Source organism: Pristis pectinata, chromosome 23 (genome assembly GCF_009764475.1).
Source record: "Pristis pectinata isolate sPriPec2 chromosome 23, sPriPec2.1.pri, whole genome shotgun sequence".
Lineage (NCBI taxonomy): Eukaryota > Metazoa > Chordata > Chondrichthyes > Rhinopristiformes > Pristidae > Pristis > Pristis pectinata.
Window position 1 is genome coordinate 20963974 of NC_067427.1, and position 22069 is coordinate 20986042.

The window sequence follows — 22069 nt, forward strand, 5'->3', positions numbered from 1 at the left end:
ATCAGCCTAAACATTCATTGCCTCCACCACCGGCACCCAGTGGCTGCAATGTACCTATAAAATGCATTGCAGCTACTCTCCAAAGTACCAGCAACTCCCAAACCCATAACCCCTAACACCAAGGAGGAACATAGAATATTACAGCACAGTACAGGCCCTTCAGCCCACAATGTTGTGCTGACATTTTATCCTGCTCTAAGATCTATCTAACCCTCCCCTCCCACATAGACCCCCATTTCTCTATCATTCAGGTGTCTATTTAAGAGTTTCTTAAATGTCCCTAATGTATCTGTCCCCACAACCTCTGCTGACAGTGCGTTTCACGCACCCACCACTCTCTGTGTAAAACACTTACCCCTGACATTCCCCCTTCTATCTTCCTCCAATCACCTTAAAATTATGCCCCCTTGTGTTAGCCATTGTCACCCTGGGAAGAAGGCACATGAGAACACCACCATCCACAGGTTCCCTCCAACTCGCACACTATCCTAACTTGCAGATATATTGGCACTCCTTCATTGTCACTGGATCTCAATCCTGAAACTCCCCACTCAACAGCACCATGGGAGTCACTTCACCAAAAGGACTGCAGCAGGTCAGGAAGGCAGCTCACCACTATCTTCCCAAGGACAATTAGGCACTGGCAGTAAACAAACGCTGGTCTTGCAAACAATGCTCAGGTCCTGAACAATGAATACTTTTTTTAAAAAGTGGGAAATATTGAAGCACATTGTTTTGTCACTCCATTTTTAACAACAGTCATTCATCAATCCCGGAAGGACTAAGTTTTATTTGTGGTTTGCTCTGTGAATTTGCTATTCAAAGGGACACTCACAGCTTCTGCAGACTGCTGCTCAAAATGCAGGAGACACACCTCTTAAACTATCAAGATTCCACCCAGTGACTCCGCCACTACATAATATCCACACAGCTCACAACTATCACATATGTTAGCTTGGGCAATTCAAGTCGAGTTTATTGTCACATGTTGACTATAAAGAAAACCTTGCCTGCAGCAGCATTACAGGCACGTAGGTACAGACAGCATACAGAGTATAAATTAGACATAAAATTATACCATACACTGGAAAAAAGACTCTGCAATAACAAGACCTTTGTGTAAAGAAAAACAAACAAAGACAAGTCCATGGTAGTTCCATTGCTGAGGTAGGGTTAGGGTTATGCAGGTTGGGTCACAAACCTGATGGTTGTGGGAAAGTAGTTGTCCCTGAACTCGGTGGTGTGGGACTTCAGGCTACTGTACTTGCTGCCTGACAGTGCCCTTACACAAAGCTGATCCCTTCCTTCTTCAGTTGCTTCCATCGGCACTTCCAGATCTCTCCCTGAGAACCTTGGGCATGCCCCTGGCTTCAGTATAATCTCTGTACTGCTTTGTCAAACACACAGCACTTGCTGCGGTCTGGATTTGGTGATGTTGGAGCAGATCCTTTAAAGACTGTAATCCATACAGTTGGCTGCAGGACAAACAGCAGGCAGGTGTTTGAGATTGGAACGGTGGTGCTGTTTCATAGCTCTATTTGCCATATGAGAATAAGGACATGTGAATAAAAGCTGGAGTAGGCCATTTTGGCCCCTCTTGCCTGGCCTGTCATTCAATAAGATCATGGCTAATCTTTTACCTCAGCATGACTACACTACACAACACTTTTACAATCACCCCATCTCCCTTAATTCCCTTAAGATCCAAAAATCTATTGATTACCATATTAAATATGCTCAGCAACTGAACCTCCACAGCCTTCTTTGACAGTGAATTCCTAAGATTCCTTTAAGTCAAGAAATCTTTTCTCATCTCTGTTCTGCATGGTTGACCCCTTATTTTGAGACTGTGATCCCTGATTCTAGCCAGGGGAATTGTCATGCCTGCTTCTACCCTGTCAAGCTCAATAACAAGTTTATATGTTTCAAGGCAGTCAAAGTGACACCATAAATGCTAGCAACTGAAAATCACAATGCAGTCACAATCACAATGCATAATGTGGTAAATTGGGTCAGCAAGTTTGCTGACGACACGAAGATTGGAGGTATTGTGGACAGCGAGGAAGGCTTTCAAAGCTTACAGAGGGATCTGGACCAACTGGAAAAATGGGTCAGAAAATGGCAGATGGAATTTAATGCAGACAAGTGTGAGGTGTTGCATTTTGGAAGGACAAATCAAGGTAGGACATACACAGTAAATGGTAGGGCACTGAGGAGTGCTGAGGCCAAAGGGATCTGGGAGTTCAGATACATAATTCCCTGAAAGTGGCGACACAGGTAAACAGGGTTGCAAAGAAAGCTTTCGGCATTCTGGCATTCATAAATCAAAGTATTGAGTATCATAGTTGGGATGTTATGGTGAGGCCAAATTTGGAGTATTGTGTGCAGTTCTGGTCACCTAACTATAGGAAGGAAATCAGTAAGATTGAAAGAGTGCAGAGAAGATTTACTAGAATGTTGCCGGGTCTTCAGGAGTTGAGTTACAGAGAAAGATTGAACAGGTTAGGACTTTATTCCTTGGAGCGTAGAAGAATGAGGGGAGATTTGATAGAGGTTTACACAATTATGAGGGGTATAGACAGAGTAAATGCGAGTAGGCTCTTTCTAACTAGACTAGGAGAGATAAGTATGAGAGCACATGGCTTTCGGGTGAAAGGGGAAAGGTTTCGGGGGAACATTAGGGGGAACTTCTTCACTCAGAGAGTGGTGGGAGTGTGGAACGAGCTGCCATCTGACGTGGTAAATGCGGGCTCACTCTTAAATTTTAAGAACAAATTGGATAGATACGTGGATAGGAGAGGTCTGGAGGGTTATGAATTGAGTGCAGGTCAATGGGACTAGCGGAATAAAGTTTCGGCACAGACTAGAAGGGCCGAATGGCCTGTTTTCTGCACTGTAGTGTTCTATGGTTCTAATCCTCCATAATTGGCACACATTAACAAATTAACGCTACAATGCTTTATGTACATTTTTTCACCTGTATCCAGTATCTGGGCCATAATGTTATGGGGACGGAGCTGAATATTTAACAGTATAATTACAAGATGGAGAATGGTCCCAAATGCAACAGTTGGCAGTCAATAGGGGAGCAAATCTTATGCTCAGGGAGTCTGCCGGTATCCAAAGGGAGCAGGTGGATGGTGGGGTGGTGAGACTTTACTGGATAGCTCGACAGACTGAGAGGACCCACTCTGTTCCACAGGTGGTCTTCTATACCCCTACACTATCCCTACAATTTCTGCCCTTCTTGCCTGGTTCCAGCTGCAGGGTTCCACAAGGGATTCTAGTTCCCCTGTCGAGAAAGCTCTGAAATTCCACAGAGCAGCAAAGCTCAACAGTATTTCATCAAAAACCCAACTGCTAAATGTGATCAGGTCCTGAGGCTGCCAGGAGCACAATTCCAAACTTTTGTTTGAGGTTTTTTTTGTTTATGAGGTGCTTCACTTGACATGCTCCATTGCAAACTGCATGCAAACATTCTTTTCAGTAACATTTTGCACAAAATTGTTCTGTGTGTGTATGGCTCTCGAATAGCTCATGCTTCACAAAGAAAGCCCTAACCAGACTGCTTCTACTATACTTGCAGGGAATTTAACCTTACCTGGATGCTGCTGAAATGTATGAGCTATTCATCATCTTTCAAGTAAGCTCCTTAAGTATCTTTCTAAGGATGACTCCCCTTTCATTTCCACTGTCCTCAGGCTTCATGAATCACTCTGATCCTGTTCCCAATTGACTCCCTGCTGCTGACCTCCATGATCATTTTGCTGACCAAAGTTCCGACTGCCTCCCTCCCGCAATCCTCTCTGTACTTCAAACAACCTTCTGCTTCCCACCGTGACACTCCGCCCTACCCCAGCACCACTGATCTTCATAGAAGATCCACACTGGCCAGAGTTCACAGATGAAAGGCCTTTGTGTGAGATTGCTTGTCCTGAGGTGAATTCTGCCATTATTCTGCCATGCATGATGCCTTGGGTCTCGAAACTGCTTTGATTGGGAGTTGAGGGTTAGCCTTATACAAATCTGATGTGTGTCAAAACTTATTCAACACATTTTACAATTTCTAGACCAATTGGGGTAAACCGCTCCATGACGTATGAATTACCAACTCCTTTCCTATGAACAGATTGGTCAAACATGGTTCATCCCACCTCCATTAAAACTAGAAGTGGGCACATTTGATTCCTGCTCCAGATTTTTCTTTTGCAGTTTAACTCTGATATGATTCCAAGCCAACCATTTTTGTGATTTAAGATTCATCCAGAAAGTCGAACAGAAGCTGCAAGCAAGCAAGAAGCTGGAAGGAAGGCTGAAATTCCTGGGTCAGAGTGACCAGAAACAGCAGCTCATAACATTAGTAGTTCTTGTTAATGGACAAAAATAAAATTCAAAATAAAATTGGCAATCTTTTTCTCAGATGCGAGAGGAAACTCATCCACTTGGCCCGCAATCCTGAAGACTCATTAAAACCAGATTAGAAACACAGTGAACATGAATTCTACTCTATTTTCTGGGCTTCAAGCTCCATAAAAATAACATCTTGAGTTAGAAAGGGGCAAAAACTGCCCAACACTCATGTGTGGCCCACAGGCCACCAACACTACAATAGTTGAGATAAGGAATGTCATCGTCAGAGGTTTTATCAATACCTCTGGCATGCATTTCCGCAAATCTTGGGTGAAAGCGTCGTGCAATCAGATTGTAAAGGTTGCAAAGATAATACAGAATGATGTGGGAGTCAAGAACCTGTTCACGTGATAATCATTGGGTAATGCATTACAGGTAAACAGCATGAGGGTAAAGGTTGTGATTCCCTTCAACAACAACTCCTCATTCAAGTATCATTGCTACATCATTTTTCCTTCACACAAAAGCTGAATCTCGATCTCTCGTTCCCCTTTTCTATCAAGCAAGTCAGTATCTTCTGCTTTTTTGCTATTCTCCAGCAGTTCGAATCCCACCTAATCCCTTTACAATCTGAACTATGAATCAGGGCTCTTTGTTCCGGCAGCTCCAGGCACCACAACTTAACTACTCTCACTTGACAAAAAACAGAACCACTCAAGCAGCATGCAAAGTAACAAAGGAAACCCAATGACGCGTCCACCGATTACAGATGCAGATAAGGCTGTACAAGCTTATCTCCCACATCTGACTTGCATAACCTCGATTATGATTTTATCTGAATTCAGTACACTTCCTTTTTAACTCATTGGAGAATAATTTGTATAATTCAAAAAGTAACACGCATGCAACGCAAAGCTGTTGGAACATGAATGGAGAATAGATGGAGGTAACAGTGTAAACGTTTACCCAATAAGTAATGAAGATTTCATGGATGATAAAAATCAGCTATGATTGTGTTTATCATGAAAGAGATAAATTATCTTTTTCACTGAATCATTATTCTTTTAAAGCTGCAGCAAAACTTCCACAAATTAGTCATTTCAATGACAATGAAATTATTTGTGTCTTGCACTTGCAATGTGACTGTTCTCACCATGGGACACTGTTGAGGAATTCTTTACCTAATAGAGACTTTAGTTTATAGACTCCATGTATCATGGAAAGGAGTCAAGAGAAAAATTACCACAAGTTATTCAATTTATAAATGGGGGCATCTTCACAACCTCAAAATATTTTACACTGAATTATGCCATCGGGGAGGAGGTATAGGAGCCTGAAGACCCACACTCAATGATTCAGAAGCAGCTTCTTCCCCTCCGCCATCAGATTTCCGAACGGCCCATGAACCCATGAACACTACCTCGTTATTCCTTTTTTTTGCACTATTTATTTATTTTTGTAATTTATAGTACTTTTATGTCTTTGCACTGTACTGCTGCCACAAAATTTCCTGTCATTTAAGTCAGTAATAACAAATCTGATTCTGATTCATGAAAGAATTGGAGGATACTATTCATATCTTATTTGGCAGGTTACTGATCTCAGCCAGATCTGACTGGAAGGTGGTGAAAAGATATGTTGTTGTACACGTCGACTCTGCCAATTTCATATACCTGCAAGAATAATGTCAACGCCACATTGGTATAGAGCCATTAATTAAATGAAAAAGATCTCAAGGCATCAAAGGAATGGTATCAGGTGAACTTTAACACCATGCTCCTGTGAAGATCAAAAGTTTTGGCCAAGAGATACGTCAGTCCATTCGCCAGCTGTTGATTTTTGTTGCCCTTTTTATGAGCCCATTGAATCAAACAGCAGCCAAGGTCTCAGAAGAAAACAAAACCAGGCCAGATTTATTGATTGGAATGGTTTATAAAGCATTAAAATGTCAGGGATCAGCAAATCAGCACTCCCAGCCTGGATAAGAAACTAATCACACTTATGCTCATGAAGAAAGATTTTCAGCTGGTGACCTCCATCACACTGTCCATGTGGAAATATTTAAGATACAGTAAAACAGCATCAATGAATGGGGCGAGTGTTAACTTAGTTGTTTTATAAGAATCAAACAGCAAAGAAAAGCTAACAGCAACATTTACAAGTTTTATTTTAAAGTTTATTAGCCCGGCGTTTCTGCTGCAGTCTGTGAATCCGGCCTGGAGTACAATTCCACAAATGCTAACAGTCTTCTTGAGGCCTTGGCCAAGAGGCTTGTTCTTAATATATTAGCTGAGGATATAAGTGTTGGCAGATTCTTCAGTCATCGAGGTGCTGCAGCCAAAGTTATCCTATCCTGGGCTGATATTTGCAAGAATCACTGTATTACACAGCAGAGTGGTGCAGCTCGAGGAGCTGCTGCCTCACAATTCCAGTGTCCCAGCTTTAGTCTGATCTCCGGTGCCATTTGGGTGGAGCTTGCACATTCTCCCTGTGACTGCATGGGTTTCTGCTTAGTGCTCCCACATCCCAAAGGTGTGCAGTTAACTTGTCACTGTACGTTGCCCCCACTGTGCAGGTGAGCACTAGAATCCGGGGGAAGTTGATGAGAATAAAAAATGGGATTAATGTAGGATGAGTGTAAATAGGTGCAGGATGCTCTGCATAGACCTGGAAGTGGGCTGAGGGGCTGGTCACATGTTGTATGACTCCATGACTTTAATAACTGGGGTCTGCAAATTGATTACGGCAAAGCAAAGGATACCAACAGTGGAACGCTTATGCTCCAAACCCACAGCACTTTTTGGCCTTGAGCTTCATGTAGATAGGCTCGGCAATTTGGTCCTTGTTCGGGCACCTCAGCAGTGAAGACCATTATCTTTTGGGGTTGAGGGAAGAGGGGTTGAGACAGTTGATCATAGAGTAATACAGCAATGGAAACAGGCCCTTCATCCCAACTTGTCCATGCCGACTATGATGCTAGTCCTAAACTAGTCCCACTTGCCCACATTTGGCCCATATCCCTCTCAACCCTTCCTATCCATGTAATTATCCAGATGTCTTTGGTCAGCAGAAGGAGTGAAAGGGAAAGTGGGGATGGGGGAAGAGGAAGGGGATTGAGACAGCAACTGAGGCCAAATTATGGTGGAGGGTCAGGGGTCACAGTGGTGCAGCTAGTAGGGCAGCCACCTCACGGCTCCAGTGGCCCAGGTTCTATCTTGACCTTGGTTGCTGTCTGTGTGGAGTTTGTATTTTTTCCCTGTGACAAATTGGGCTTCCTTTGGGTGCTCTGCTTTCCTCTCACGTTCCAAACATGTTTGGGCTGGTAGTTTAATTGGCCCAAATATGTAGTGGGTGTTAAATTGATGGGTGTTGACGGGAATATGGGGAGAGTGAGAGGAGATTAGTGTAAATGGGTGCTTGATGATCAGCCTGGACTCAGTGGACTGCAGGGCCTGCTTCTGTGCCGTATGACCATTAGGGAAGCAGTTGTTTTGTTATGTAGGGAACACAGAACATTCTCTCTTCTCCCCCCTCCCATCGGGCAGAAGATACAAAAGCCTAAAAGCACGTACCACCAGGCTCAAGGACAGCTTCTACCCTGCTGTTATAAGATTATTGAACGGTCCCATTGTACGATAAGGTGAACTCCTGATCTCACAATCTACCTCATTATGGCCTTGCACCTTATTGTCTGCTTGCACTGCACTTTCTCTGTAACTGTAACACTATATTCTGCACTCTGGTATAGCTCTTCCCTTGTATTACCTTGACGTACTGATGTGATGAAATGATCTGTATGGAAGGCGGCAAAACAAAGTTTTTCACTGTACCTCGGTACGCGTGACAACAATAAAGCAATTACCAATTAGGAAGCAACTGTAGTGCACTTGATGTGAAGCTGACCGGAGTGCTAACACGTATTCCAGCTCCACAACCCTGTGCTCCAAGAACATCGTCCATGATATTCCATGCGTGAAACTTTAACTAATTTTACATTCACGAGGGGTCCTGAAGCCAATGGGCATGCTTTTCAAGACTTTACCATGGGCATGAAATCATCCCACGCATGACTGGATGTGCACAAGGTTGATTTGCAACCAAAAGAGCCTGGTCATGTTTCTCACGTGCAGTGACCTGACCCAGAAATGGTCACAATTTACAGTTCCCTCTGGAAAGAAGCAATTTCACTTAGGAGGTCTGAAACAAGCAATGGTGTGCATATGAAATTCAAGGACACTCCAACTTGCGTGGAGACACTGTTTTAAAATTGAATCATGTGTTTTTGTGCATTAGGACACTTCAATTTCTTTGAAAAGAACAACATTTTTGAAAATCTTGATCTTCCCATCTGGATCACCAAGTCCTGAATTTCCTTTCATTGTCAGACCTGTGGACCCATCGATGTGCAAAGTGTCGGTCTGGCTATGTTACTTCACTGGGTGACGAAAGTGTGTGTTCACAGTTGTTGACTAGTTCTAGGCAACTAAGTCCTTGCCCTCCTGTGGTAACAACATGATGATTTTGAACAATAAACCTCACTACAAGCCACTGGTACACTGAATAACCTGAACCAAAATGTGATAAAAAAACGAAAGAGCCAATCGATGACAAGTCCTTGCTAGACGTTGCATGTTCAGAGCTCAGTTTTATTTGAGACAGGTTAACTTTCCTGTGCAACGGGGCATATATTAACAACAGGATTCCGTCAGCCAAGTAAGCAACTTTTGGGATGCATGGTATCAGCTGTAATATGGCCTTTCACATTCTGGTGATAGTACCGGCCTTCAGATTGGAGGAACCACCAGATTTCCTGGTACATCATGACCAGGGCAGATGTACAAAGAGAAATATTCAGCAGATTTTGCAAACCTATCGAGTGCTGTCTCCTTGGACAAAGGGAATTGTTTGATCGAGTGTAATGAAATTATCTTCTTTTCACCTTGAGATAATTATGGTTTGATACCAAAATTGTCAAATGGGATTGACATTGTTTAGACAGAGCTATGGGTTTCAAACCTATGTTCTGAAATGTTATCAAGTTTTATTTTTCTAGGACAGTACATGAGACAGGTTTTATTTTATCATTGTTTCTGTCTGGCCTGGTGTAAACAAATAGAAGGCAATTATTTCCAAGGTTTTAATAGTTTATTTCTTTTAGTAGTTGGAAATATGCAGAGAGTTGGTGTCTCAATCTGACTGCTGCAATCCCAAACCAAAATATCTACTCACATCGGTGGTTACAAAATAAGTACTAAATATACATACCTAATTCAGAATTATATGGTCCAATTTTAACATCCCAATACACTGGGTGTGCGGAGGGGTAGGAATCTAGCAGCATATAGGAAACTGAGAGATGTGAGCAGTTTTTAAATAAGGACACCCAACTAGCATATTCTTTCAGGATTTCCCAACAATTACATGTGCAAACATGAGGTCTAGACACACAACTTGGTTTCAGCTCCATTCTTTAAAGGGATATTGCAAATATGGCATGTAACTTGCTCTGTCCTTAGCTTCACAATCCAATCCAGTTGACAGGAACGTGAGGAGAATAAAATGGAATTAACGCAGGGTGAATATAAATGGGTGCTTAATTTACATGGATTTGGTGGGTTGGAGGATGTGTTTTCATGCTGTATGACTCTATAACTGTCTATTGCAACAGAGGAACATCCATGGTAGGGTGAAGAGCAAAACTGTCAAGGCAACAATTACTTTTAAAACTGGAAGTTGGAAGTCAGAATGGAAAATTGACCTCGCTTCATTCTGTTAGGGAAGGTTACCTGAAATTGTTAAATTCAATATTAAATCCCAAGGGCAGCAATGTATCCAGTCGGAAGATGAGTTGCTGTTCCTTGAATTTATGTTGGACATCACTGAAACAATGTGGGAAGCTGAAGACTGAGAAGTCAGGATTGTTGTGGATGGAGAATTAAAGTGACAGGCAACAGAAAGCTCTAGGGTCACTCTTGTAGTTTGATTGAAGGTGTTCTATAAAATGGTCACTTAATCCACATCTAATCTTACCTTGTTTAGTTCCAGTAGTAATAAAGATGAGTTTATCACAAACAAATTTATCACCTTGAACCAACTTAAGGTATCCATTCAGCTATAGATAAATGCGAGGCGATTTCAGAGATACCCCACTACTGCACAGGATGTTCTGCTGTTGTCTTATCAGATGGAATAGGCATAAAATTATTGACTTGGAGTGAACTTCAACTGTTAACTCACTATCATTTGTCAAAAAACAGGTCTTGTTCAATCAGAACTGTGTTTTTTAATAGCAATGAAAACCAAAATTACTGTTAAATAACCTGTGTGGCCTGAAAAACTAATTTTACAAGTATGGAGTCTCCTTTCCCCTGAGAAAAATTTAGAAGTTGCATGTTAAAAATAAAACCTTTAATGAATGTGTTTTGCAACAAGATTTTCCTTTTTTTACTCAGGGCACATGTCCCCATCTGCATATGTTTAGCTATATTTTTCCTTCTTTTTACTTGCTGCTATGCTAACTGTGAGGATTCCTTACTCTGACTGATTGATCAGCCTCTCTGCTGCCAGATCCAGCAGATCTTCTGAGAAGCTTCGGTACTTAAAATGACATTGGAAAAGAAGTAGTGTGTGCGTGGAACCTACTGAATATTCGTGTGTGTCTTTTCTTGAGGTGAATAGTGAGAAGTGTTGCTTAATTTCTGACCACAAAATGAATTAATAATGCAGAGAAATACTTCAGCAGCAACAGGAACCTGCTTCTGCTTTATCCAGTTTCTCACTGATTTTACTTTGGTGTCATTTCTTGTCTCACCACTTTTGCCATCACCCTGGTTCTGCTTACCAGTAGACCACTTCTGTCTCACCCAGAATGTTTTACTTTATGGAAATATTCCCTATTTTAGCCTTGCTGGATATAACAGAGAAATACTTGAAACATTACATTCTGTTTTACTACTTGAGTTGCATTTTGCTGCAGTACCTTCCTTCACTCTTTTCTGCTTGATATTATTGGGTAGGTGCTGATACAAGAGTAGATGTAGTGGTATCACTGTTAATTACTTAACCATACACATCGTCTGGAAAATATTTGATCCAACTGCATAAACAGTTTCAGTTTGGATTTAAGGAAAGTTATAATAAAGCTAAAAATACTGGAAGCACTGGAAATAGAAGGTCAGAAAGTACAGAGAAACTCAAGATTTTTAGGGAGAGCTTGCTGATGAAAGATCAATCTGCCTTTAATCAGTTCCAGATGCTAACTCACCTGCTGGGCCATTTCAGTATTCTCTATCACTTGTTTCCCGTTTGCAGTAACTATGTTTTATTTTAATATTTGTGCCACAAAGAAACTTTGAATTTTTGGTTTCTTCTAAAAATAGAATCTCTAGCTCATACGAGAAAAATGAACTAGTGGAGCAGAAAATGAGTGATGGAAAGTAACAGTCTGCAGGAGGAACTCAGCGGATCGAGCAGCATCTGTTGGGGGGAAAGGAATTGTTGAGACTCTGCATCAGGCTGAGTGATGGAGAGTACCTGGAGAATTTTGCTGTTCACTCAGATGCACTCGCATTTTTTTACAACGTGCTTCAGAAACAGTCATGATCTAAAATGTGATCCATTCTTTACAAATTCTTTACAACCCTTTACAAATCAGGCGACTTCAGGAGCACCTCCTGAACCCATGACCTTGACCACCAAGAAGGATAAGGGTAGCAGAGAACTTCAACAAGTTTCCTCTCTAAATCACACACCATCCTGACGTGGAAAAATATCACTTTATCATCACATCACCAAAATCATTGAATACTCTCCCCAATAGTACTTTGGAAATATATAAAAAAAACAATGTGAAGTAAACAAAAACCAGAATCAGAATGAAGTAAATACAAAAAAACTAAGACCTTTCATTTACAAATGCAAAACACCACAAAAATCTGAAATCTAAGCAGAAAATGCTTAAAATCTTGGCAGACCAGGCAACATCTTCAATGATTCAAACAGAGCAATCTTTTAGGTCAATGGCCTTACAACAGACACAGAAAGAGGAGATCAGATGAGTTTCATGCAAGTACTGAGGGAGGGAAGTCTGGGGAGAGGAGGACAGAATGAAAGTTAAGGCTAGTGAAAGAGTGGATGAAGGAGAGATTAAGTGACAAAAGGGATGAGAAAAAAAGGATGGAAAGAAATAAAAGGTGGATGTAGAGGAGGTATAAATTCCAAAAGCAGCATCATTTCCAACAGTCATTATCAGCAGAACTGGACACAGTGCTTATGAGCTGAAAGTGTTAGACTCAGTACTGAATCAGGAGGCTGTTTGAAAAATGAGCCTGGATAGGCTGGGTTTGTTTTTCTTGGAGCGGAGGAGGCTTGGGGGTGGGGGGGGGGAGGGGGGGAGGGGGCCCTGATGGAGGAGCACTAAATTGTGAGGGGCATAAATAGGGACAAGCTTTTCCCCAAAAGTGAAACAAGAGGGCACAGGTTTAAGGCGAGGAGTAAAAGTGTCAGAGACTGATTGCAATCTGGGGTGCACTGCCTGAGAAGGTGGTGGAGGCAGGTCCCCTTGCCATATTTAACAAGTATCTGGATGAGCACTTTAATCGCCAGGGTATAGAAAACAACAGACCAAGTGCTAGTAAATTGGATTGGTATAGGTGGGTACTTGATGGTCAGCATGGATTTGGTAGGCTGAAGGGCCTGTTTCTGTGCTTTTGATTTTATGACTCTCTGAGCAGAAATCCTACGCCTCAATAAACCTATATTTCTGTGAATTCATAACTTAATGAATTTACACATCACCACACCATTCTATCAGCGTCACTCTTTTAATAGAAATGGTCTAATTTAATTCCTATTGTAGCCTTTCTGTAATTGCAGAACTGAGGCTTCGGAAGACTCTAAGAGCTTCTAAGAACTAAGTACTTGGGCTTTGCACCATTTTTCTGCTTAATAATGACTGCTTCTTTACTACTGCCCTTAATCTAAAGTCTAAATAACCAGTCCAAAACAGGGCTTGTGTGATTTAAAACATCAGGCTAAGGATTACTATATTCCTGTGGACAGAGTGACCTCTGAAATTCATTGGAGGCCTCTGTGGTTCTGTAGCTATTGCACTCATTTCAAAACATGTTTAATGTATCCATTTGTTTTGTTCTTGCACGTTTGGGTGAGATTTACATCTGGTCACAGTACTTGTAGGTCATATATAATGAAGGTCAGCGGCAACTTCAGAAAACCCTGGCATTATTTCAGTGAAGCAGCCATAACTTCTATAATTCAAAAGGGCACCTGCTTTTGATTTTGCACTTCATCTCAGCACAGGTTTCCTCTTCCTCAAAAAGCAGCTAAACAGCACCCCGAAATACAACTCCTGTGATGTTCCAACATTCTTAACTAAATCTTCAAATAAATTGAAATAACATTGGATCTCCTGCCTTCAAAGTATTCTACTGCCATGCAAAAATAAGCACATGTGCACACTATTAGGTCTTTGCTTACAAAATCATATTTCCTCTAGTATTCCTTCTGTCTGCACTTCATATACAATTCAAATACTATTTGACTCAAGATATTATTCAAGTAATTATGATCATTATTTTAAGATTTCACTTTATGCTGGTGACGAGCAATGGTTCTGCTTGTGAACTGCTTTTATTATCTGGAAGAGGTGAGAACCTGGTTGGGATTAATTCTTTATATTTCCAATGAAGAGTAGGAATAAAAAATTGTTAAACAAAACGGTTCATAAGATCAAGGTGAAAAGAAGCATGAACTAGAATTTAAGTCATTTGGGATCCCAAAACTTTCTCCAAGACTCTGATAATGAGAATGGAGTAGGAAGAGATTTGGGATCCAGTTATCTGACTGTTCTCTTAATATTAGAACAACAGGATAGGATCTCAGCTCACTATCTCTGGAGAGGGGTGCCTGTCTGTTGTAGAACCTGGTGATGTTTATTTCAGTGATTTCTCCAGAATGAATTTCAACTGGGTTTCATAGAGGGTGAATGTAAGTACTTTCCCCTTGTATCTTTATGGCAAATAAAATTTGAGATGAAAAAGGTGGAGAATTATATTTTGTAAATTACTTACACTGAATAAAATTGATATGAATTTAAGGAGATATATGATTATGAAAGATAACAAAAGTGGCCAATAATATTGGCAGAACATTCAAGAAATACAGGCAATCATGTTTATTTAAGATTCTATGACAAACTAGAATCACGTAAGTGATCTTTTGCAGACTAGTATACATCATGAAATTATGGCCATCAAGCCAGTCACTCCAATGAGAACTCACATGACAGATACAGATGAAAAAGGCCACTTAGACCAATTTGTCCCATCCAAAATAACCAGTCTGCCTTCACTTCATGGCATACAACTGAAAACACGTGATTTAAAAAGAATGAAACAAGTCAAATTTGTTGCCTTTGACATACCCCAAATTTATTCGAAAGGTTGATCACCTTCCATATCGGTATTGAATTTCCCTCATTGTTTAGGTGTCTGTGAACTGGTGTCCTTTGCACAGTCATCATTTTACGCTAATCCAAGGAAGGGTTTTACATCAGTGAAAACCTACAAGCAATTCTATTTTTTATCTTGATAGAAAAATTGCAAATATATTTGCCCAGAAATCTACCGCCAAGGCAGTAGTCATGTCAGGAACTTCAATGAAATGAATTTCAGAGGTAAAGCACAACACATAAATGCTGCTACATAGATTATTTAATTGTATAAACTGGGATAAATTTCTAGGTCAATTGTACTTCTGTTATTCCTGCGGAGCAGTGAAGAAGGGACAACCTGCGAAGGTATCTGAATGGATAACTGAGGCAAGAAGGATTTTGCTGCCTGTTTATCCTGACTGAATAGACTTATGTTCCTAATTATTATTTTTCATTACCAAATATAGCACAATCCCAAATGGTCTCCAACACATTGGCCAGTTCTGAAGCCAGAGAAGGAAATTAATTCTGTTGTTGAACCTTTGTGACCCCGCCCCCCTGACTGCTAACAATTGTCTACCTACAGAGAAGTCATGTGGCTCTGATTATTGGCGCATGCAGGTGGCTGGACTGGGCATGGATTAATGGATCCAATAATATCCTGACAAGTGCAAGCAGACAACAGAAATAACACATTAAAAGATAAACACTGAAGAATTAAAGCTGGTTTGGTGCAAGATTTTTATCCCCAGTGAGATATGCACACAAAGTTTCAAGCTAAATTTACAAAATAACAATATGGGTTTTGACACCCCTTTCCTGCCCCATTTCCTTTGCCTGAGACAGTTAATCAAAAAGCAGCATACCACAACCTACACTCAAGGCTCAAAGGCATTGAAGTACATCTAAATAGATTGTGTGCTTCAGGGTACCAGAGTGCTTTTAGTAACTTCTGAAACATAAATCCTCACTGCAGTCATACAAGCAACCTTAGTGCATTTTTAGTCAATTTCAAAATGAAATGTATCGGAATTGATTTAGGGCGATGAGGGAATTGAGCTGTGGATGGGATGAGAGGATGCACTCAGTCGGGAAGGTAGTGGTGTGCAAATGCAACAGTGATTGGGAACTGGCAAGGAATCTTTAGTAAAGCAGTCCTATTCTGGATCAGCTCAATGGGTCCTCAAGGCTCTGCCTCTTTAAAAGGCAATAGAAACCAAAAATACTGGAAACATTTACCAGGTCGGGCAACATCCAAGCAGAGAGAAGCACCAACATCTCTCCACAGATGCTGCTTGACCAACTGAGTATTACTAGCATTTTCTACTTTTGTTACAGATTTCCAGCATTCACAGATTTTTTTTTGTCTTTTCAATCTCAATTAAAGGCAATCTGTCAACATAAAATAGAATAAAACTGTAACATCAAAGTGGGAGAAATTACTCTTTCTTTTAAAGCAAATAGTCATGCCAAGCATTATCATCAACACAACATGGCAACTATACGATCTTTACCTATGCTCCCAAACACCTTCCAAACACTGAATCATTTCTATTTACAGTCATTAGGTGTACTGCAAATCTATGACCTTAAGATATTCTTAGGTTACAGAATGATTATAACTGTGTCCATGTGATTATTCTGTGCAATAACCTATGTTATTCTGCAACAGAAATATAACTTGGGTAGGTAGAAATACTTAAATGCATAGATATTAAGGGACTAACCACAAAGGCAAAACAGTGGCAAATAAATTTCAATGAAGTCATCACAGAACTTGGAGATATCCCTTTCATCCCATGTCAAAGTCAGTTTGACAATCTGAATTCTGCCTTTTATCCATACCTCTGTCATCTATTGCTCAGGCTATTTCCAAACTAGCTCAATATTTTACCTTCAATTCCATGAGTTTCAAGTTTAGTTAATAGTCTTTGCTAAATGACTCCCAATGCCCAAATAAATAACATCCTTCAACAGTCTCTTGTCCACTGCTTCCAATTCTTCTCCAAAAAGTTAGAGTATGCACTTTGTAAGTCCTTTCTGACCAACTGAAGAGTTTTAGTTCGGTGAGATTTTGCTGCAGTCACTAATAATTTCCAAATAAATAATATTAGGGTAGCAGGTCCATAATTCATTAGTTTCCATCTTTTGCCTTTGGTAATAAAGAGACGTGTCATGTGCATTTTCACAGGTACAGTTCCCAAACAGAGAACACTGGAAATTTATAATAAGGGAATCTACAGTGTTCTGTAATGTTGCAACTTATGTTATAGATGCTAATAGGCTTGCCATGAATTTTCAAATTTTCTGCATTTAATTAAAATTTGTGTCATTATCTACTTTTGCTATTTTTCATCATGTTATTTATTACGTATGATGTGAGCTTCTGGCTGGCAGTGATGAGCTTCCTATTGTACCACAAACGGTATAAGCAAATACCTCATAACATGCTTGTGGAAGATGTGCTTCAACTAGCTAAGGCAGAAGTGGACAGGCATTCATTTGCTTCACAAGCTAAAGGTAAATTATTGGTTCACAAGCTCATGCGGTAACAACTCAGATAAAGGTAAGATATGCTAATTCATGCTACTCTCTCCTAATCATCATGTCTTCCAGGCATTTAAGTGTTTTTCTCACTGACCATCTGTCAGACAAGATCAGGTAGCTCACCTCTCTTAAGCAGTTCCTTGCAATTTCTCCAGTTCTATGGGCTAGAGTATACAGAATCATTGAGTTACACAGTCTGGCAACAGGCCCTTTGGCCCAACTTGTCCATGCCGACCAAGTTGTCTGCCTGAACTCGTCCCATTTGCCTGGATTTGGACTATATCCCTCTAAATCTTTCTTATCCGTGAATCTATCCAAATGTCTTTTAAATATTGCAATTGCACGTGCCTCTACCACTTCCTCTGGCAGCTTGTTCCATATACCTACCACCCTCTGTGTGAAAAACTTGCTCCTCAGGTCCCCTTTAAATCTTTCTTCTCTTACCTTAAACGTGTGCCTCTAGTTTTAGACTCACGCATCCTGGGAAAAAGACCGTGACTATCGACTTTCTCCATGCCCCTCATGAATTTTGTAAACCTCTATAAATCACCCCACAGCCTTCTTTGCTCCAGGAAAAACAGTCCCAGCCAATTCAGTTACTTCTTATAACTCAAACCCTCCAGTCCTGCCAACATTCCTATGAATCTTTTCTGCACCCTTTCTAGTTTAATCACATCCTTCCTATAGTATGATGACCAGAATGACATAAAATATTCTAGATGCAGTCTCACCAACGTCTGGTACAGCTGTAACATGATGTCCCAATTCTTGTACTCAATGCCCCGTCCAATGATGGCAAGCATGCCACATGCCTTCTTCACTACTTGTCTACCTGTGTCGCCAAGTTCCGAGCCAATGTGAGACCTGAAGGTTGTGCACAGGGAGTGTCCGGCCAGGAAGGTTGATGAGCACCTTGTGAATTGGTGTACCCCTTGCATCATTTACATTTCTGTGTGTTCCTGATGCATGGACTTGAGGCCCTCAACACCATTCTCCATTTTAAGTGGTCATGCAACAAGATTTCCCATGAATCAGTGGGAATGCTGCACTTTTTCAATGGAGACTTTGTGAATATTATCTAATTTTTGTCTTCTGTCCAGCTAGTAACAGAGCTCAGAACAAAATGTCCATTTCAGGAATCCGGTGCCGGGCATGTGAATGATATGGTCCACTCATCAGAGCTGACAAGTGTAATTAGGGCCTCAAACTGAGAGATGTGGCTGGAGAGGACACTGGCATTGAGGTGCTTATCCTGCCAGTGGAATTGGAAAATTTTGCTGTGATATCTCTTCATTGCTTTCAGGTGCTTGTGCTGGGGAATCCATGTGTCAGAAGCATTCAGGAGGGCAGGAATCACTTCCACCTGGTGGATCACCAGTTTATGCTGGGTTTGAGGTTTTGACCTTCAAACATTTCTTTCCTCAGATGCCCAAAGGCTGGCGTATTGAAGGTGGCATGTGTTTGGAATCTGGACTGCACTGCCTGCAGATACGGTGGAGGCAGCCTCCACTCTGGTCTTCATTTTCATAGATTCATCGAGTTATACAGCATGGAAACAGGCACTTCAGCCCAACATATCCACGGTGACCAAGATGCCTTCCTTAGCTAATCACGTTTGCCTGCATTTGGTCCATATCCCTCTAAACCCTTCCTATCCACGTGCGGTCCAAATGTTCCAGAGGGAGTTGGATAAATATATTTGTAAGAGAATGTGCTGGGATGCGGAACTATGGAGTCGCTCAGGTCGAGAGCCCTTCTGGTTTGCCCTTCGAGAGGGTGTAGTCATCACCTATTCCTCTGAGCCGGCCATCTCCCACCTATCACGTTCTTCCCAGTGTGATGATGTCAATGTTAAAGCAGCTGAGTTGCTAGAACTGCGAAGCAATGTTCAGGTCTGTCGTTGTTAGGACTGTCCATGAGGATTCTGACGTTCTGAGACACGAACTTCAATGTGTCAAGTGGAAGTTGACAGTGCAATTTACCTCAACAGGGAGTAACTGTTGCACACCACCTCAGACACTGACTTGATGGAGTGAGCCTTGACCCAGTGGCAAGGGGTTCCACGACGACTGGAGACCAGGCTCTGCTGCATGGACTTTAACACAGGCACCATAACACTCACACATATACATTGATAGGCTCAGACATAGATTCCTTTGACAACTGCTTCCTCTTCCCTTAAACCATCCCCCCCACCCTAACCCACCCTCCTTTTGATTCCTCTTACCTTGGATCTTCTTTGCTCTGGAATCTCTTCACCTTCAATGTCCCACTCACCACAACTTCCACCCATATTCTCTCAGATTCCCCTTCTATTCCTTCTACTCCCTCTCTCTTTGTATGCCCATACTTGCCCCACCGCACACCTCCCCCCCACCACTTCCCTGTGCCTGGCACCCCTTTGGCTCTCTGTCACCCTCCACATCTTCTTGAGCCCCACATCCTCTCTCACTCTCCGGCCCTGAAAAACAAAATCTCTGTGTACAATCACTGAGCAGTGTTCCCTCAGGCCAGATTGATGGGTTGGGTCAGTGGGCAGACACTGTGGCATCCCCTGGTGGTGCTGTTGTGGGCATTGGGGTGGAGAAGTGAGTCATAACAGAAAACCACAGACAAGCGTGTTCTCATCTCCAGCCAAGGTTGAAGCACATACACATCGCAGCTGGAGTTACTGGATAGTGTTTCGGAGTAAGAAGCCTGGCTGATTTCTTGTTATTTCAGCAAATTGTAGGGATATCATTCATCCAACACAAACCAAGACCTGAACCTTCTGGCCAAAAGGGCTTGATATTATATCGATAGTTCCTTTAAAACAATGACTGGATCCTCAATAGCTACTGGATGATTTTTCTCTGATTTCTCCTGTCATTTATTGCAGGCTGAATTGTCACCTTCTTAAGGCACTATTGGGTTTGAACAGGCTTGATTGTGGTCTCTGCTGCATGATTTGAAATGTAGTACAGGAAACCTAATGTACTAGTCCCTGGAGCTGTTAACAATGAATGAGCACATGCCTGAGCATGTTTATATTTGTCCTGGAAAGAGGGTAGTTGCTTTCTTAACTCCCAGCTTCCAAATTATATCTCTGTTTGAACCTTGGAAATTGGAAAGAAATATACGCAACAAATAAATATAGGTAGTATGCTGGGTAATTGCAACGTTAAAATAAAGATAACTGTTCAGGGACATTTAATTCCCAGAGCAATTTAAAAAATGTCAGAGGATCTGGCTCAGAGATCTAATGCGAGGGAGATGATTGAACATAAGCAGTTGAACTGAACTTACGACTGTTTTGTCAACTAAAGTGCAAGAATTCCAACACATATACATCTCTTGCATCTTTAAAAATTAACACATTTTTTCAGTTGTACCACGCAGAGATTCTTTTCCTTCAATCTATGATGAGGGATACCAGAGGCTACCATTTTATTCCACTGCTCTTTGACCAGCAGATCATGCTTTGGGATGTTTGTGTTGTGGAGATCCCTCTCTCAAGGGGCAAGTCGTTAGCCTGATCAAAAACACACACGCAGTATTCCATTTAAAACAGACACATTTTTAAGCTATAACGTCAGCCCTTCAAATATGTCCACCGACTATGGAGTGGCTGACATCATGTTCAGGCTTATCTCTACTTGAGCAGGCAGGGTAAACCTAGCTTAGCCCATTAGTAGTTGAAGCTGTCATTGAAACTTGGGTTAGGCATGGATTGAAGTAAAAATTGGTAAATTTGTTTATTATTGTCACATTTACCTAGGTACAGTGAAAAACATTGTTTTGCATGCCATCCATACAGATCATTTCACTGCAATAGTGCATTGAGGTAGTACAAGAGAAAACAATAACAGAATGCAGAATAAAGTGTTAAAGTTACAAACTAAATGCAGTTCAGGCAGGCAATAAGGTGCAAGGCCAGAACATCAGTTATTTCATGAGAGCCACTGTGGGGTTTCTTACCCTCAGCGACGAGGTGTTGAGCCCCACTCTGTACAGGTGGAGTCAGGTGGGGGAGGGAATGGGTGGAGATAGTGACAGAGGCTGGAAGGCAATAAGTGGAGGCAACAAAGGGCTGCAGGTTATGGAATCCAATAAGAAAGGAAGGTGAACCAGTTCAAAGGGCAATTAAAAATCCATTATACTGGGGCCATTTCTTCAAAAAATAGTGAACCAGTTGAGTTTATGTGATGATCTGCACCTTTGTCAGTATTTGCAACAACTGCTTTTTGTCTCTAGGTTTTGTTTAACAGAATGTAAATTCTCAGACTTACTATATAGGATTGACCTCATGTTTTTTTTGTTTATTAGTACAGGCCACTAATATAATTACTACGCAACTGCATCCAGGACTGACTTTACACAAGGCCTTCAAAATTCATAACAAACTATTTTTGGAGTTATTTGGCTTTCAGTTTTTTGTAATTTTCATGAAACATGGAATGAGGCAAGAGATTTTTCTTAAAGTTCTTATTACTTTCCACTTATCACATATACCTTTTATAATAGTGCCTACTTCTGAATTATTCTTTGTACACAGAGGAAAAAAAAAGATTTAGTTGTTTTAAAATCATTTTATAATTCAACATTCTCTGACGTCAAACTGTTTCCAGTAAGAAACAAATAGAAGTGTCACATGATAACTGCAAGACAGTTCCAAGTAACAGATTGCAAGGCAGAAAACTAATAACTCAGTATTGTAAACACATCACATGCAATAGAGCATTC

The 22069-nt window shown here is 41.2% G+C and overlaps 1 protein-coding gene across 6 annotated transcripts in view; it reads right to left on the reverse strand.

Annotated features, from left to right (window-relative positions):
- LOC127581979 (astrotactin-2-like) overlaps positions 1–22069 on the reverse strand; it is a 1282697-nt gene that overhangs the window by 47183 nt on the left and 1213445 nt on the right. The gene's annotated exons all lie outside the window — the stretch shown is intronic.